Genomic DNA, 14,651 nt, shown 5'->3' with positions numbered 1-14,651 from the left:
CCTGAGTCCAGGGTCTTGGTTGGAATCAACAGGGTGTTTGTGGCGAGCGGGGTGGAGGGGGGCTGGTAAAACCTCAGATGGCACTTCTGAGTTATGGAGGTGACCTCTAAAATTGAGTCTTCAGCTATACCTGTATTTGCAAAAAGACCCCATAATTACATGTATTTGGAACATCTTCTGCATGCATTCCTGCAGTCATGCATTTTTACATCAGAGAAATGTTTTACTTCTGAAAACTGTACTTGCAGCTCCTGGAGGCATATGTGCATGTATGAGTAAGTGCACGTGTGTGTGTGTGATGTATGCATGTATGAGTATGTGCACATGTATGTTATGTATGCATGTGCGTATGTGGTGTGTGCATATATGTGCTTGCATGTGCGCGTGCACACCTGTGTATTTGTGCAGGCACACGTATGTGGTGTGTATTTGTGTGCACGTGTATGTATTCATGCTTGTATGTGTGCATGCATGCATGCATGCATGCATGCACACACAGGCCTGTGGCATGACAGCTACCAGAAGGTGGAGTGTCTGCTTGGTTTGAAGCAGCAGTGCCAGGGCCCCCTTGCCCATTGCTGTGGTATCTGAGAAGAGCGAGGGCAGTTTTCTCAGGGTTGTGAGGGTTTCAGAGGGGGGGCTTACCCATGAGAATCCACTTTCTAAAAACAACCTGTGCTTATGCCTCTCTGCAGACCTGGCTCCTGCTGCCTCAGGCTTGAGGGGAGCCGCCCCCTCCAGACAAGGATGCCCTGAAGCCTCATGGCCCTGCGTCCTTCTTGTGGCTCTGGGAGGGCAAAGCCCAGGCTCGAGGGGCCTCCCTGGGACTGGGGACCACCTGCTTGGTGGTGTCCAGCGATGGTCCTGAGCCCCGATGGCAGCTTGCTTTGGACTGTGAGTCACTAACTGTCCTTTTTTTGGTTGTTTTAACTGAAGCACAGCTGATTTACAATATTGTGTTAGTTTCAGGTGTGTATGGCATGGTGATCTGGGTTATGGTTTTTTGCAGGTTATATTCCATTATAGGTTATTACAACACAGTGGCTATAAGGTCCATCCTTGTTACTTGTCTATTTTACATGTTATTGTTTGTAACAAATTGATGGTTACGATGGGGGAGGGAGGTGGGGAAGGATAAACTAGAAGTATGGGATTAACAGATACAAACTAACTGGCCTTTCTGAGCTTGGCTTTAAGTCAGGTGCACATCAGACTTTTATTCGTGTGCTGTTCAAGCTGAGCTCACAGAGGTGATGTATGTCGCCTTGTCATCAGCGGCAAGGTTTTGTGCCCATCCATGGGCTGCAGATGAGGCTGACTCCTGGCCTTTCTCTCAGCTGTTCCTTTCCTGTGGCCCAGGTCCCTGCAGTGGGGCCGCCGGGCCCTTTCCGGGCCGCAGGGCTTTCTGCTCTGGGCTTGGTCCTCTCCATCCACTCCCCTCTCCCTCCTGGGCCTGGCAGCCACTGCAGTGGGGAATTTGGCTGATAGTTTTGTGTGTTAAGGTCTTGTGGCTGTAATGATTTTCCTTCTCGCAAAAATTCCAATGATTGGAATTTCTCAGCTGTTTGGGTTCTGGCTAAGTGGGACTCAATTTCATCTAAGGACTTAAAAGCTTGGTTTTCTGAGGTTACTGTTGAAGATGCTGAGGAAGGAAGATATTTTGATAAGCCAGTGGACACAAGCTGTTATGCTTTCAAAACTCCTCCTCCTTCTGGTCCTTAGTAGCTAAGGTGTCTGCACACAGCACAGCCTTGCCCTTGGCTTGGTTCTCTGCCACTGGCATTGCTGCAGTTAATGGCATTTTCCGTCTCCCGAGTCCTTACCTACGTCGTTAACCTTAGCTTGTGCCACTTTGTTACAAGCTAAGCGAATGCACAGAGTAAAATCCTAAAATGTGTCATGCAGTATTATATTGTAAACCTGTAAAAATTCTTAAAGTTAGTGGTTTGGAAAGATTTTCATGAGAACTCCTTTGGCTAAAAGGTAATAAATTCCTTAAAATAACTGAACTTTGGCTTATAACAAGGTCATGATTTGGCAGTGTCCATGTTTTCAAAACTTTCCAGAATGCAGAGGAGGAAATGATTCTGAGACAATGTAGTGATTTAAAAAATAAAGATAATAAATTAACATTTGCATTATTTGCCAGTAGTTGATTTCCTCTCTTCCACCTTTTTATCCCACATTCTGAATAAAGGAAGAACTAGAAGATTAGCTATACTTTTTTTTTTTTTTTTTTTTCTGGTTGGAATTGATTTTGCAGAAGTGGAAATTTGGCAGCAGGGATGGAAACTAGCAAATCAGTTTACAGTGTTCTGTGCTTAGTTTAATGAAACCCGCAAGAATGAGGAAAGACTCTGTGACCTCAAATAAGAGAAGGCCAAACCGCGTAGGTTTTCTGGAATTTTATTTTTACCCTATTAATTCAGTAGCATGTAGAACAGCATGTCCAGACTGTAGTTGGTTAATAGTTGCCTCCAAGTGGGTAGAATTTCAACTTCAGGAGTTATTTTTTGATGATCTCATGGAGAAAATGCTGGGAAATATTTTCTAAGAATAGTGTAAAATGAAGAGGAATGTGGTAATTTTTAAAGTAAAAGCTGTGACCTAATGGAATATAAGTATTTGGCTGAGGACTGTCTTTACAACCAGACGCTGACCTCTCACGAACTTGACCTCTAATGAAGTAGTAGAACCATGTATCTGTTTTCAATTAAAGTGATTGATTAACATGGGAAAATTGGAGCATCTGTATTTCTTTCACGTGAAAAGGGCTGGAGGACTTTTCTTTGAATGATGGTTTCCCGGGTTCCTGGCGCTCCCACCGACCTAACGTGGCTCGCGTGTAGTGGATCAGAGCTTTAGTGTCCGAGTTACTTCCCCACAGAGGTTCTCGTCTCATCCTGGGCTGGCCCTGCCTTCAAGCCTGCCCCTGCCTGTGTTCTTTCACTCCCCCACTGGGGGGCTGACCCCCGCTCTTCCCAGGTAGCCCTTCCCTCACCACCAGCGGTGGCTCCTGTCACCTGGACATGCTGTGGTTCACTTGAATGCCTGCCTTCAAGCAGGTGCTCTCTGCTGAGGGGTCTGCTGTGCACGGAACATACATCATTAGGGGGCTAGGAGTGACCCTGACCTGCCAACCACCAGGGCTGTCTAGTGCTTGGTTACTGGGGACCCCTGGGGGCTGGTTAGACGTGTAGACCAGCCATGTCTGAACCTGCCCTGCTCTGGAGTACAAGGTAGCTCTCATGCCAGGCCTATTGTCATGACCATTTACAAGTTTATCGAAGCATTGAAAGCCAAGGGCAAAGGTCTTTCAGTAGTGGAATGTGTTTTCATTAAGTTATTTCAGGATACCAGGTCCTGGACTTTACGTGAAGAGTTTACACACAGATTGCGTAGACGGAGTGACTTCTGTTAGCTGCTGCTCTCTGGTTTGTCTGCAGGGCTGTGTTGTGAAGGATGGTCCTTCAGGACGCCCTAAATCACGGGTAGCTCTGCAGGCTGGGAGGGTAGGGAACCACAGGGGAGACAGCTGATGTTGTGACGAACGTGGGGTTATTACTTTGTTAATAATCATTCATTAAGTGCCTTAGTTAATGCCCAGACCAGGATTTTAGAACCCCCGGTCGCAACTCATTGGCAGGTGGTGAAATCGTTTTTACTAGGTTATCACCAGCAGTGAAAAAGTGACTTGCAGCAGAGGAGACAGTGGGATGTAGGTCACATCGTCAGGCTGAGTAGTTTTAGAAACTTTAAAAATGTTATACATGCGATAAGTATATATGAATATTTGCTGTTACAGCTCAGTGTATGTATATGTCCGTCCATGCATATGCATGTTGATGTATTTATATATGTGTGCATGTGTGTAGGTGCATGTGTGCAAATACATGCACATGTATATTGCATTAAAAATGTTGGACAGTATAAAGCGGCTAATACCATGGAGGGGTTACAGAGGAAGGATTAAAAGACATAGTGTGTGTAGTTTAACAGAGGAGAAAGATGAAGCATAGGTGTTTTTTATTGGCTCAGTTTGCTGAAATGATTGCTGTGTCCCCAGATATCGGTGAACAGTGAACAGTTTGCTGGTCAGTACTGTTGGGAAGCAGGGTGTTAGGGTTTGAAACTGCTGTGGTTCCTTCAGAGCTGTCCTGCCCCTAATGGAGTCAGTATTCAGAGTCCAGTGAGACCTAATCAAGACCCAAGTGACTTTGACCTGAACTCCATTCTGCACTGCGGAGGCCCCTTGGGAGCGCCTGTCGTGGTTGCCTTGGTGAACGGCCAGCGTCTGTGAAGCATGAGTGGAGCCCCAGCGTGGTCCCATGTGACACTGGCAGAGCCTCTGCCCGTGGCTTCCGTTTCTGGCCGGACAGGTGGGCGGAGGGAAGCCCGTGGGGGTGGGGGGCGTGGTCTCCTCAACCTCACCTCTTGGTGCCCCTGGCAGCACCTGCGTGCTTGTCCTGGGATCTCTGTGCAGAGGCCCTGGCAGCTGCTGGCCTCCTTCCAGCTGGCGGGGTCCCGCTTGCCCACTCCCCCCTCTGCAGCAGTGTCTGGATCCCAGCCACGGTTTCCTAGGGGCTCCCCGACCCTCTGGTTGCAGATGCCAGGGGCCTGCACGTGCGGTCGCTTGTGTACCTGGTGGCTGATCACTGGCGTAGTGGGTTGGGGTGGATTTTGACGCCCTGGGTTTCTTCTTCCCGTTCCTGTGATTTGACGCCTCCCACAGCACCGCTCCCTCCCGGGGCCCTGGGCTCAACCATAGAGGCAGCTCTCCACCTAGAACCGCGTCTGTATTTGAGGTTATCTGTTAATAGAGGTCAGTCAGATTAAGGAGAACAGTCTTTATCTTTGGCTTATGAAAAACGGTCTTGACATTTTATTATGATAGCACAGACTTGTTTGTGCCTGTCCTATTTCCCATGGTACATTTTGGGTTTTCCGGAAATGACAACCTAGGCCCTCCTTAATTTCTGATGGTACATGGCAGGAAGCTTGGGACATAACAGGTCTGCAGAATAATTCTGCCTCACCAACATGGGCCGAGCCTGCTGCGCCCCCTCCACCTCTAGCTGTTAGGGTCAGGACTCTTGTGAACCAACAAGGTCCACAGCATCTGCACTGTCCTTGCTTGTAGGATGTTGAGCGGAGTGGCTGGAAGGGTCGGAAATCTGCTTATAGTGAACAACTTGTTGCTGTTTCCAGAGTACTAAAGAGTGGGGTGGAACATAATAGGACAACAAAAATACACCTTAGTTTTCATAGGTATGCCCAAGAATAAAGCATCTTTTTTTTTTTTGTCTTTTTGCCATTTCTTGGGCCGCTCCCGCGGCATATGGAGGTTCCCAGGCTAGGGGTCTAATCGGAGCTGTAGCCACTGGCCTACGCCAGAGCCACAGCAACGCGGGATCCGAGCTGCATCTGCAACCTACACCACAGGTCACGGCAATGCCGGATCGTTAACCCACTGAGCAAGGGCAGGGACCGAACCCGCAACCTCATGGTTCCTAGTCGGATTTGTTAACCACTGCGCCACGACGGGAACTCCAAAGCATCATTTTTGATGCCTCAGTTATGTCTTATTTCTTATTTATAACCATTTGATTTGATCGCTGTGTGGATCAGCCTGTAGGATGGAATAGGGTTCAAATCCTAGCTCTGCATCTCACTCTCTGTGTGACCTAGGACAAGTTACCTAAATGCTCCAGGCCCTGGTGTTCTCCTCTGTCAGTAAGAGCACTAGTAGCACGCACGGCAGGCTGCTGTGAGGGGTAAATGAGATGGCAGTGTAAGGTGCCAGGCTGGGTACCAGGCACATGTGAATTATTATTAAATGTAATGAGCAAGATGCCTGAGTATCTTGATGTGTTTGATTTTTTCTTGTCATGATTGTCCACACAGGAGGTTGGAAGCACGGCCCACTGCCATGTTGGCTGTGAAGCGGCTGCCCTGCTTCCCTCATAGGTGGTTCTGACCTCTGTAAAGATGGAAGATGGAGCTTCTGAACTTTGCAAGGGGTTCAGCTGCCTGTGTAGTTTAGTGTAAGGCCTGGGCTCTGAGAGGGCAGGACGTTTGTCAGGAGGTGGTGGCCCAGCCCAGCTTGGCTGGGTTGGCTCCCCTTCCTCCTTGGCTCTGCTTCTCAGTTCTCAGGGCCCAAGACGGGGCACCTGGCAGGGCAGGCAGGCAGCACCCATCTAGCCCTGCAGAGGAGCTGTTGGTGGCCCTGCGTATGGTGCTGTCCTGTGGGGCCACCTCTGTGTTCCCAGAAGTGACAGGAAGCCAGGAAGGTTTAGGAGGAGACCTGGCATCTATTTCCTCTGATCTTTTTATGTAACTGAAGTCTGTACCTATGTCTGACACAGTGTCCGCCAGCAGCTGAGATTCTGCACTTGTCCAGGCACTTGTGTTTCAGGGCCCTCCTCATAGGACTTGGGCCCAGGACTGAGCTGACAGAGGAAGGACCCTGCAGTGGCCTGTCCCCTGACCTGTCGTCCTTCACCTCCGTGAGAAGGCAAGGCATTGGGAGGGTTAGGCTGAATATGCCTCGCTCCCCTGGGACTTCAATCCTCTACCAGGTGTGTGACCTTCCCTGCTCTGGTGCAAGGAGGTCCCCTCCCCTTTTCTTGCTCTACTTCTCACCAGCTCCGGCCTCCCAGGCTACAGCCACCGAGGCCATGTGCTGTGCAGACTGCTGGACATGTGTCAGGAGGTGGCTTTGGGAGGTGGCTTGGGGCCGGTAACATTACCAGCCCTGAAGGACTGTCCTCAGGCGTCTGGAGCGCTGGCCTGGTATGGAGGCCCTCTGCCTGTGCCATTTCGTGGTTTCCCTGTTTGGGGTGCGGTCCTGATGTCCTGTCCCCTTTCTCAGAAGCGCGGGCTTGGGGCACAGCAGTGCTTGGTGAGGCAGTGGGCGGGTCTGAGGGTGCAGGGGCAGCGTGGACTCTCACTCTGGGGCTGTGTCTTGCTCTGCCTGCTCAGAGGTGGCCCCGGGACCCCTCCAGCTCCCTGCTGAGGCATTGCCTGTTTTCACACATAGGGAGCAGCCCAAGAGACTTGAAATTATGCTGAGAAGGGGTGACTTTATTGAACTTGTCTGCTTCACATGTCGTGGGACTGGTGCTTTTAGTTTTTCTTGGCCTGAGGGGCAGCTTTCTGCTGCCCACGAGGCTGAGCACAGGGCCGAAGCCTGGAGATAATGTTCAGGCTGTTGAGTGATTTATGAGGGAGGAGGAATTATAATAAGATCCTGGTATAGATTTCAGCAGAGTCTGATGTGTTTCTGTAATGAGCGAAGTTTTTATTTTGTACTCTATTCAGTAATATAACAGATTTCAGTATTTTAAAATTTCCCTTTTATTATATCAGTCTTTTCAAATTCTAAAATAGACACAATTTGAGTCAAGATATTCTTTCAATAAAAAAACAGTAATTTATCTCTCAAGGATAGCAGAAACTGAATGATTTATGCATTCAACTTTTATTTTAAACAGATCTTAAATAAAATCTTGCTTAAAAGAATTACAGGACTTCCCTTTGTGGCTCAGTGGTTAACGAACCCTACTAGCATCCATGAGGACACCGGTTTGATCCCTGGCCTCGCTCAGCAGGTTAAGGATCTGGTGTTGCTGTGAGCTGTGGTGTAGGTCACAGATGTGGCTCGGATCCTGCGTTGCTGTGATAGGCCGGCAGTTACAGCTCCGACTGGACCTATAGCGTGGGAACCTCCATATGCTGCGGATGCAGCCCTAAAAAAAAAAAAAAAAAAAAAAAGACAAAAATAAAATCATCTTAACCTTTGAAATAGATTGTCATAAAGCTGACATTAGCTTTTTGTTTCATAATTAGAGCCAGGTTATTTGACCTACACAGTTTTTTTTCCATTTTGATTTGGAATGTATTATACAAATGAAAAATTAAGAATTTTATTACATTTATAGTAGTACAGTGATCATCATAACCAAATTTTATAGCATTTCCATCCCAAACCCCCAGCACATCCCCCCACCCCCCGCAACCTGTATCCTTTGGAAACCATAAGCTTTTCAAAGTCTGTGAGTCAGCATCTGTTATGCAAAGAAATTCATTGTGACCTTTTTTTAAATTCTACATGTATGTGATAGCGTTTGATGATGGTGGCTATCTGACTGACTTCACTTATCATCATAATATCTAGGTCCATCCATGTTGCTACAAATGCTGTTATTTCTTTCCTTTTAATGGCTGAATAATATTCCATTGTGTATATGTACCACATCTTCTTTACCCACTCCTCTGTCAATGGACATTTAGGTTGTTTCCATGTCTTGCTATTGTATAGAGAGCTGCAATGAACATTGGAGTACGTGTATCTTTTCAAGTCATGGTTTTCTCTGGATGGACGCCCAGCAGTGGGATTGCTAGATCAAATGGTAATTCTATTTTTAGTTTTCTGAGCAGTCTTCATATTGTTTTCCACAGTGGTTGCACCAGTTTACATTCCCACCAACAGTGTAATAGAGTTCCCTTTTCTCCACACCCTCTCCAGCACTTATTGTTTGTAGACTTTTGGATGATGGCCATTCTGGCTGGTGTAAGGTGGTGCCTCCTAGTAGTTTTGATTTGCATTTCTCTAATAATGAGTGATGTTGAACATGCTTTCATGTGTTTTTTGGCCATCTGTATGTCTTCTTTGGAGAATTGTCTGTTTAGATCTTCTGCCCAGTTTTTGATGGGGTTGTTTGTTTTTTTTGGTATTGAGTGGTAGGAGGTGTTTAAAAATGTTGGAGATTAATCCCTTTTCAGTTGATTCATTTGCAGATATTTTCTCCCATTCTGTGGGTTGTCTTTTCGTTTTGTTTAGAGTTTCCTTTGCTGTGCAGAAACTGTTAAGTTTAATTAGGTCCCATTTGTTTATTTTTGTTTTTACTGTCATGACTCTAAGAGGTGGATCTGAGAAGATATTGCTATTGTTTATGTCAGAGAGTGTTTGGCCTATGTTTTCCTCTAAGAGTTTGATAGTGTCTGGTCTTATATCTAGGTCTTTAATCCACTTTGAGTTTATTTTTGTGTATTGAGTTTATTTTTGTGTATGGTGTTAGGGAGTGTTCTAATTTCATTCTTTTCCATGTGGCTGTCCAATTTTCCCAGCACCACTTATTGAACAGGTTGTTTTTTCTCCATTGTATATTCTTGCCTCCTTTGTCATGGATTAGTTGACTGTAGGTGTGTGGGTTTAATTCCGGGCTTTCTATCCTGTTCCACTGATCTACATTTCTGTCTTTGTGCCAGTACCATATGATTTTGATGATTGTTGCTTTGTAGTATAGTCTGAAGTCTGGGAGCCTGATTCCTCCAGCTCCTTTTTTCTTTCTCAGGATGGCTTTGGCTATTCTGGATCTTTTGTGCTTCCAAACAAACTTTAAAATATTTTGTTTGAGTTCTGTGAAAAATGTCCTTGGTAATTTGATAAGGATTGCATTGCATCTGTAGATTGCCTTGGGTGGCATAGTCATTTTGATATTGACTCTTCCAATCCAAGAGCATGGTATGTCTTTCCATCTATTTGTGTCATCTTTGATTTCTTTCATCAGTGTCTTACAGTTTTCAGAGTACAGGTTTTTTGTCTCTTTATGTAGGTTTACTCCTAGGTATTTTATTCTTTTGGATGCGATGGGAAACAGGATTGCTTCCCTAATTTCTCTTTCTGCTCTTTCATTGTTTGTGTATAGAATGCTGTCGATTTCTGTGTATTAATTTTGTATCCTGCGACTTTGCCAAATTCGTTGATGAGCTCTAACAGCTTTCTGGTCGAGTCTTTAGGATTCTCTAGGTATAGTATCATGTCATCCGCAAACAGTGATAGTTTTACTTCTTCCTTTCCAATTTGGATTCCTTTTATTTCTTTTTCTTCTGATTACTGTGGCTAGGACTTCCAAAATTATGCTGAACTGTAGTGGCGAGAGCAGACATCCTTGTCTTGTTCCCGATCTCAGTGGGAATTGTTTCAGCTTTTCACCATTAAAAATGATGTTAGCTCTGGGTTTGTCATATATGGCCTTTATTATGTTGAGGTAGATTCCCTCTATGCCCACTTTCTGAAGGGTTTTTATCAGAAATGGGTGTTGGATTTTGTCAAAGGCTTTTTCTGCGACTATTGAGAGGATCACGGGGCTTCTACAGTTTGCTAATGAGGTGTATCACACTGATTGATTTGCAGATATGGAAGAACCCTTGCATCCCTGGGATAAATCCCACTTGATCATGATGTACAATCCTTGGAATGTATTGTTGGTTTTGGTTTGCTAGTATTTTGTTGAGGATTTTTGCATCGATGTTCATCAGTCAGATTGGCCTGTAATTTTCTTTTTTTGTGGAATCTTTGTCTGGTTTTGGTATCAGGGTGATGGTGGCCTCATAGAATGAGTTTGGGAGTGTCCTTTCCTCTGCTATTTTTTGGAATAGTTTCAGAAGGGTAGGTGTTAGCTCTTGTCTAAATGATAGAATTCACCTGTGAAGCCATCTGGTCCTGGACTTTTGTTTGTTGGAAATTTTTTCATCATAGTTTCAATTTCAGTGCTTGTGATTGGTCCATTCATCTTTTCTATTTCACCTAGGTTTAGTCTTGGAAGATTTTACCTTTCTAAGAATTTGTCTATTTCTTCTAGGTTTTCCATTTTATTGGTATATAGTTGCATATAGTAGTCTCTTATGATCCTTTGTGTTTCTGTGATGTCCGTTGTTACTTCTCCTTTTTCATTTCTAATTTCATCGATTTGAGTCCTCTCTCTTTTTTTCTTGATGAGTCTGGATAAGGGTTTATCAATTTTGTTGATCTTTTCAAAGAACCAGTTTTTCATTTCATTGATCTTTTCTATGGTTTTCTTTGTTTCTATTTCATTGATTTCTGCTCTGATCTTTATGATTTCTTTCCTTCTGCTAACTTTAGGTCTTGTCTATTCTTCTCTCTCTAGTTGCTTTAGATGTAAAGTTAGCTTGTTTGTTTGAGCTTTTTCTTGTTTCCTGAGGTGGGCTTGTATTGCTATAAACTTCTCTCTTAGAACTGCTTTTGCTGTGTCTCATAGGATTTGGAGTGTCTTATGTTTGTTGTCATTTGCTTCTAATATTTTTAAATTTCCTTTTTGATTTCTTCAGTGATCCATTGGTTGTTTAGTAGCATGTTGTTTAGTCTCCACATGTTTGTGTTTTTTGAAGTTTTTTTTCCTTGTTGTTGATTTCCAGGTGTATAGTGTTGTGGTTGGAAGATGCTTGGTGTGATTTCAGTTTTCTTAAAGTTACCGAGGCTTGATTTGTGGCCCTGAATGTGATCAATCCTAGAGAATGTTCCGTGTGTACTTGAGAAGAATGTGAATTCTGTTGCTTTTGGATGGAATGTCCTATAAATATCTATTAAGTCCATCTGGTCTAATGCTTCATTCAGGGCCTGTGTTTCCATATTGATTTTCTGTCTGGATGATCTGTCCATTGCTGTAAGTGGGGTGTTAAAAGTTCCCTGCTGTTATTGTGTTACTGTCAATCTCTCCTTTTAAGGTTGTTAGCAGTTGCCTTATGTATTGAAGTGCTCCTATGTTGGGTGCGTAGATATTTAAAATTGTTATATCTTCTTCTTGGATTGATCCTTTGATCATTATGTAATGCCCTTCCTTATCTCATATAATATTCTTCATTTTAAGGTCTATTTTGTCTGATATGAGTACTGCTACTCCAGCTTTCTTTTGATTCCCATTGGCATGGAATATTTTCTTCCATCCTCTCACTTTCAATTTGTATGTGTCCTTAGAAGTGAAGTGGGTCTCTTGAGGACAGCAGATATGTGGGTCTTGTTTTTGTATCCATTCAGCCAGTCTGTGTCTTTTGGTTGGGGCATTTAGTCCTCTTACAGTTAAAGTAATTATTGATATGTATGTTCTTATTGCCATTTTATTAACTGTTTTGGAGTTGGTTTTCTTGCTCTTTTTTCTTCCCTTCTTCTGTTTTCTCCTCTTGTGGTTTGATCACTATCTTTAGTGTTGTATATGAGTTGATTTTTCTTATTTATATGTGTATCTAGAGTAGATTTTTGGCTTGCAGTTACCCTGAAGTTTTGATATAGGAGTATATATATATATATATATGCAAGATTGTTGTAAGTTGTTGGTCTCTTAATTGCAAGTGCATCTCCAGTGTCCTGCATTTGTAGCCTCCTCTTCTCACGATTCCTGATTTTGGTAGCATATTTGTGTGTGGATGATTTCCTGCCTGTACTGTGTATAGGTCTTTACTGCTGAGCCTTGTATTTTGTGAGTTTTTTTTGTTTGTTTCTAGTTGCAGCCTTTTCTGCCTAGAGAAGTTCCTTTAGTGTTTGTTGTAAAGCTTGTTTAGTGTTGCTGAATTCTCTTAGCTTTTTCTTATCTGTGAAGCTTTTGATTTCTCCTTCAAATCTGAATGAGAGCCTTGCTGGGTAAAGTAATCTTGGTTGGAGGTTTTTTCCTTTCATCACATTAAGTAAATCATGCCACTCCCTTCTGGCCTGCAGATTTGCTGCTGAAAAATCTGATAACCTTATCGGGGTTCCCTTATATGTTATTTGTTTCTTTTCCCTCACTGCTTTCAGTATTTTCTATTTGTCTTTAATTTTGGTTAGTGTTTCAGGATGTTCCTCCTTGGGTTTATTTTATATGGTACTCATTGTGCTTCCTGGATGTGAGTGAGTGGTTCCTTTCCCATACTAGGGAAGTTTTTGGCTATTATCTCTTCAAATATTTTTTCTGTCCCCTTCTCTCTCTCTTCTCTTTCTGGTACCCCTATAATACACATGTTGGTGTATTTACTGTTGTCCCAGAGTTCTCGGAGACTCTCTTCATTTGTTTTCAATCTTTTTTCTCTTCTGTTTTGCATCAGTGATTTCCAGTAGTCTGTCCTCCACCTCGCTTATTCGTTCTTTTGCCTCTTACATTCTGCTGTTGGTTGCTTCTAATGAATTTTTTATTTCAGTTATTGTATTTTGCATCTCTGCTTGTTTAAGTTTTTTTTTTGTCTTTTGTTGTTGTTATTGTTGTTGTTGTTGTTGTTGTTGCTATTTCTTGGGCTGCTCCCGCGACATATGGAGGTTCCCAGGCTAGGGGTTGAATTGGAGCTGTAGCCACCGGCCTACGCCAGAGCCACAGCAACGCGGGATCCGAGCTGCGTCTGCAACCTACACCACAGCTCACAGCAACGCCGGATCGTTAACCCACTGAGCAGGGCAGGGACCAAACCCGCAACTTCATGGTTCCTAGTCGGATTCGTTAACCACTGCGCCACAACGGGAACTCCTTGTTTAAGTTTTAAATCTTGTATTTCATTGTTCAGTGTTTGCTGTAAATTTGTCTCCAGTTCAATTCCAATGACTTACATCATCTTCAGCATCATCAGTCTAAAATCTTTTTCCTGGAGGATGATAATCTCCAGATCACTTAGATGTTTTGCTGGGGTTTTCTCTTGCTCTCTTATCTAAGAGACAGTTCTCTGCCTTTTCATTTTTATAGGTTTTTGGTGTGGTGTCCTTTTTGCAGGCAATAGAGTTGTAACCTCTCTTACTTCTGGTGTCTGCCCCCCTTGTGGCTGAAGTTGGTACAGAGGCTTGCTGTAGGCTTCCTGATAGGAGGGACTGATGCCTGCCCACTGGCAGGTGGAGCTGATTCCTCTCCCTCTGGTGGGTGGGGCTTTGTCTCTGGGTGAGATTAGAGGCAGCTGTGTGCCTGGGGGTCTTTAGGCAGCCTGTTTACTGATGGGTGGGGCTGTGATCCTGCCTGGATTATTGTTTGGCCTGGGGCTTCTCAGTGCTGATGGGTGGGGCCTGATTTTCCCAACATGGCTACCTCTAGAGAAACACATGCTGATAAATATTCCTGAGAGCTTTGTCTCCAATGTCCTTCCCTACAAGTCACCCTGTTTTCCTTGGAGATCCTCCATGAACTGCAGTCAGGTCCAACCCAGATTCCTATGAAGCCTCTGCTTTGCCCTCAGACCCAGTGCACATGAAAGTTTGTGTGCACCCTTCAAGAATGGGGTCTCTGTTTCCCTGAGTCCCATGGAGCTCCTGTGCACAAGCCCCACTGGCCTTCAATGCCAGATGCTCTGGGGGCTCTTTCTTCCAATGCCAGATCCCCAGGTGTGGGGATTGATGTAGGATTCAGAGCTCTCACTCCTGTAGGTGAGTCTCTGTGAACCAGTTACTTTCCAGTCTGTGGGCTTCCCACCTGGGAGGTATGGGGTTGCTTATATCATGTAATTCCTCCTCCTACCTCTTGATATGGCCTCCTCTTTGTCTTCTGGAGTAGGACATCTCTTTGAAAGTTTCCAGTCCATTTGGTTGAAGGTCGTTCAGCATTTGGTTGTAGTTTTGTTGTTTTTATGAGAGAAGGTGAGCCCCAGTCCTTGTTCTGCCATCTTATTCCTGTCTCTTAGGGATTTTTTTTTATTTGTTTTTTTACCTTCGGCTGGTAGCCCAGTGCCAGAGAAGTGGTAAGGCTATTTGGCCAAGTGGTAACTACTGAGCACCATTTCTAAGCACTGGCTCAGGTGCACAGGTAATATGAAATAAGTGGAAGTGGCCCAATTGTTCATCACTTAGGTGTTGAGCTTGAGGCTAAGTGTCTTCCACCCATTTTGAAGTTGATTTTGAGGCTCTG

General features: G+C 44.4%; 1 protein-coding gene across 10 annotated transcripts in view; it reads left to right on the top strand.

The window, feature by feature from the left end:
* Nucleotides 1-14,651, top strand: part of LDLRAD4 (low density lipoprotein receptor class A domain containing 4) — a 170,601-nt gene that overhangs the window by 34,338 nt on the left and 121,612 nt on the right. The window contains exon 2 of one of the 10 annotated variants that reach the window (XM_047793594.1): nucleotides 696-894. The exons of the other annotated variants lie outside the window; for them this stretch is intronic. The gene's annotated coding sequence lies outside the window, so the exon portion shown is untranslated. The remainder of the gene's footprint in view (nucleotides 1-695; nucleotides 895-14,651) is intronic. 10 annotated transcript variants of the gene reach the window in all.

The sequence above is a fragment of the Phacochoerus africanus genome, chromosome 8, assembly GCF_016906955.1.
Source record: "Phacochoerus africanus isolate WHEZ1 chromosome 8, ROS_Pafr_v1, whole genome shotgun sequence".
Taxonomy (NCBI): domain Eukaryota; kingdom Metazoa; phylum Chordata; class Mammalia; order Artiodactyla; family Suidae; genus Phacochoerus; species Phacochoerus africanus.
Note: the sequence above shows the minus strand (reverse complement) of the source record. Positions and strands in the feature narration are given on the sequence as shown.